We start from the raw sequence: 4,830 nt of genomic DNA on the forward strand, positions 1-4,830 counted from the left end.
ATGTGGTCTATTCTGGAGAATGTTCCATGTGCTTTGGAAAAGAAAGTATACTTTGTTGCTATTGGGTGGAGTGTTCTGTATATGTCTATGAGATCAAGTTGGTTGATTGTGGCATTTAGATCTTCTGTGTCTTTATTGAACTTTCTGGATGTTCTGTCCTACACCAAAAGCAGTGTGTTGAAGTCTCCTACTATTATTGTGGAGCTGTCTATCTCTCTTCCGAGCTGTTAGAGTTTGTTTTATGAATTTGGAGTCCTGTCGCTGTGTGCATAAATATTTATTATGGTTATGTCCTCCTGGTGTATTGACCTTTTAATCATTATATCGTGTCCTTCCTTATCCTTTGTGGTGGATTTTACTTTAAAGTCTATTTTGTCAGAGATTAATATTGCCACTCCTGCTCTTTTTAGAGTGTTGTTTGCTTTATATATTTTTTCCATCTTTTGAATTTTAGTTTGTTTGTGTCTTTAAGTCTAAAGTGTGTCTCTTGTAGACAGCATATGGACAGATGTGTTTTTTTCTTGATTCCCCCACTCTCTGTCTCTTTATTGGTGAATTTAGTCCATTTATATTCAGCGCAATTATTAGTATGTATGAGTTTAGTGCTGTCATTTTGATTTTGTGTATGTGTGTTGTTGAGTTTCTTTGTTCTTCTTAATTTTTTGTCCTGAGTCATCTCTCTTTATGTATTTTCTTTTCATCTTTTTCATTGTTGTTGATTTTGCATTTGGTGAATCTTTATGTTTTTCTTGGTTTTTATTTAGATGTGTAAGATTGTTAGTTTCCTTTGTGGTTACCTTAATATTTACCCCTATTTTTCTAATTTTAAACCAATATTTTATCTTTTTATATTGCCTTGACTTTTCCATATGAAAGATCTATGACTACATTTTTTAGTCCCTCTTTTTTTGTTTTAATGCTGTCATCTTTTACATATTGACATCTCTGTTTCCTTATTTACAGTGTTTTAGCTTTGATTTATTTTTGTGACTTCTCTATCTGGGTTGATATCTGGTTGCTCTGTCCTGTGTTCTAGTCTTGGATTGTTTTTCTAACTGCAGTACTCCCTTTAGTATTTCTTGTAATTTTTGTTTGGTTTTTGCTTATTCCTAAACTTCTGTTTATCTGGAAAAGGCCTAATTTTGTCATCATGTTTGAGAGACAGTTAAGTTAATAGAACTTCAAGGAGAAATAGAGAAATCTATTATTATAGTTGGAGATTTCAACACTACTCTGTTAGTAATTGGCAGATCAAGCAAGCAGAAAATCAGTAACAGTATGTTTGAGCTGAACAGCACCATCAATCACCTAGATTTAGTTGACATTTATAGAATCTAATTGACATTATAGAATCCCATTCAAAACTGAAATAGATTTTAAAAATAGAATCCAACAAGGTGATTCTAAAATGTATGTAGAATTGTTAAAGGAAATTAATACATGAGAGAATATTGGAAGAAAAATTGTATGGACTAACATTTCAAGGTAAGATTTAGTATAAACTTACAAAAGTTAGGACATTAGTATGGCATGGGTAAGCAAACTGATTAACATTACAATATATATTCTAAAGCCAGATTACCTATCCAGAGGCAACAGATTCATGGCAGATGTATGAATGATATATGGTAGATGAAGAATGGACTTTTTACTAAAGAATTCTAGGATTCAGTAAGGAAAACAAAACAAAATTAAAAAAAAAAAAAATCCGTCTCTTACACGATACACATATAACCAAACCATAGGGATTGTACATTTACAAGTGAAGAGTAAAACAATAGTGATTTACTGAGCATATAATGATGCTATTTTCATGACCATAGACAAGCAAAGATTTCATAAACAAGGAAAAAGAGCATTGATTATGAAATTAAAAAAAAAAAAATCATGAATTGGATTCCATTAAATGTAAGAACCTCTGTTCATTAAAATAAACCCTTAAGAAGTTGAAAACTGAAGCAAAGAAAATAGTATGTGAGAGACAAAACATTTAAAAGGGGGGATAGACTTGAAACAGTTACTTTACAAAACAAAACAAAACCAGTAGCCATCAAGTCAGTTCTGACACATATCAACCCTATGTGTGTCAGAGTAGAACATTGCTTATTAAAGTTTTCAGTGGCTGCTTTTTTGAAATAGATTACCATGACTTTCTTCCCAGGAGCCTCTGGGTGGACTCAAACAGCCAATCTTTTGGTTAGCATGGAGAACTCAAACATTTATGCCCCTCAGGAACTCTACCAAAAAAATAAATAAATAAAAAACCACAACAACAATACCAACAAAAAAGAAGATATGCAAAAAGTAATGATTACTAATTATTAGAGAGCCATGGTGGCACAAGGGTTAAGCATTTGGCTGCTAACCAAAGGGCCTGAGGTTGAAACCCACCAGCAGCTACACTGGAAAAAAGACCTAGTATTCTCCTTCTATAAAGATTTCAGCCTAGGTACCATTACTGAACATTTTGATCAAAGATTCTATAGAAGAATCCTGATCAAAAGGGGTAAAATTTATAGAATAAAATTTCAAATTCCCGTCAAATCCAGACTTTCTGAAGCCGTGGAGGCTGGATGAACTCCTGAAACTATTGCCCCAAGATAATCTTTAAACCTTAAACCAAAAATGTCTCTTGAAGTTTTTTAAAAACTGAACAATAGTTTAACTGGTAAAGAATCTTTGCTTTGAGCATTGTGCTCTTTTATGAACTATCTGTATCAAATGAAATTGACATCAGCAACTCAAAAGATTAGATTGGAAATTTAAGAGGCAATGAGTTTCTGTTAATGTGGGAGAAACAACCCAGAAAATATGAGTGAGAATAGTTCACAACTCAAAGAATGTAATCAATGCCATTGAATTGTACATATAGAAACTGATGAATTTGAGTATGTTCTGCTGTGTTTATTCTCAACAACAACAAAAAATGAAATAAAATAGTTTTTAAAAAAAGCATTTAGATCACAGAAAAAAAAGATTTCATTCTAAGAAACCCTATGGGACAGTTCTACTCTGTCACATAGGGTTGCTAATTAGTAGAAACTGACTTGAAGGCATGCCATAACAACTAATTATTAGGGAAATGTAATTTAAAATCACAAAGGTGTATAATGGCATACTCTGCTGTAAGTGCTTAAACTATACAGAGAGAAAGAAGGAAGAGAGGTAGGGCAGGGTGAGGCAATATGGGGCAAGGCAAGGCAATATCAGTTTACTGTAAACAAAAACACCAAACCCATTGCCTTTCAGTCAATTCCAACTCATAGTGACCCTATAGGACAGAGTAGAACTGCCCCATAGGCTTTCCAAGGAGCGGCTGGTGGATTCAAACTGCTGACCTTTTGGTTAGCAGCCTGAGCTCTTAACCACTGCACACCAGGGCTCCATCAGTTCACCACATATTAGCCAAAACTGATACAAACCATAAGATTGTATTGTGATATTTTGATAGCATCCTCTAATCCTGTAGTTGTGTATATCCTACCACCCAACAAACTTATTCTCATTTAAAAGCCCAATAACAATTCATGTATATGTGCATCAAAGACTTCTATAAAACTTCAGACAAGTGTTATTTATACTATTAGAAACATACGATGAATAAGCATATTATTGTACATTCATATAGTAGAATGCCAAAGACATTGGGAAAAGGAAAACTACTGCTATAGTTAACACAACAAATACATTTCACAGAAATAAAATTGAGCAAAGAACAAAATAAATACTATTATTTGATGACATATGAATTTTAAAACCAGGCAAACATTATGTACACTGTTAAATATCATCAATTATGTACCTATTTGTGGGTAATTGTCACAAAAAGTTTGGGAAGACTTCTGAGGTGCTGGTAAATTGTGTTTGTTGATCTTGGTGGAATTTACTGAGATATATTTAATTAAAAATCATTGAGTCATATTGTGCACATTAAAAAAAAAGAAAAAAAACCCACTGCCCTTGAGTTGATTCCAACTCATAGCAAACCTGGATGTATATAGTACTATATTTTAATAAAAGTGTCTATCACTTTCAAATACTACTGAAAGATGCTGAACAAAAAAAAATTAAAACAAGTTTGGGCAAATAGAAGGATATATCTTAATCTTTGGATCTGAAAACCATACCATAAAGATGTCAAATAAGTCTAATTTATTATATAAAAGTAGTGGAATCCCAATAAACACAATTGCCACAGCTTATTTGTTTACTGTTTTTGACATTTCTAGGAAGGAGCAATCTTATAAGGGAATTTTTTTTAATTCATTAGAATTGTGAAAGAATTCTAAAGTTTAATGGGCTTAATAATTTTGTCAAAATATATAAAGGAAAAAATGGACACCACTAAAGAGAAAATTTGACAAATTCAGCATCAAAGCATTGGTACACACTCTTAAAAATTATAGACCTAACAGAAGAAAGTCTTTAGGAAAATAAAATATTTGAAAATATAACTACATTTAAACAAACATAATATATATTTAATACAATATACATTTATAACTGACATATTTTCAAGAACACAAGGACGATTAATAAACATTATTCACGTTAGTCTATAAACTAATCTCAACAAATTTTAAAAGATAGTGTCATACATACTATAACATCTAGCTTTAATTTTACTTAAGAAGAAATGAAGAATAATAAATTTTAAAAATACTAGGAAAAGTGCTCGCTTCGGCAGCACATATACTAAAATTGGAACGATACAGAGAATATTAGCATGGCCCCTGTGCAAGGATGACATGCAAATTCGTGAAGCATTCCATATTTTTACTTCATCAGCCTGAGAGAAGAACTAGATGGTGCCCAGCTACCACCAATGAT

General features: G+C 32.2%; 1 non-coding gene across 1 annotated transcript; it reads left to right on the forward strand.

Moving 5' to 3' along the window:
- Positions 1-4,671: 4,671 nt before the first annotated feature.
- On the forward strand, positions 4,672-4,778 carry LOC111819190 (U6 spliceosomal RNA). The gene has a single exon (XR_002822945.1). It is a non-coding gene; the product is annotated as a U6 spliceosomal RNA (small nuclear RNA).
- Positions 4,779-4,830: the final 52 nt, after the last annotated feature.

Source organism: Trichechus manatus, unplaced genomic scaffold, assembly GCF_000243295.1.
Source record: "Trichechus manatus latirostris isolate Lorelei unplaced genomic scaffold, TriManLat1.0 scaffold00298, whole genome shotgun sequence".
In the NCBI taxonomy this organism is placed as follows: domain Eukaryota; kingdom Metazoa; phylum Chordata; class Mammalia; order Sirenia; family Trichechidae; genus Trichechus; species Trichechus manatus.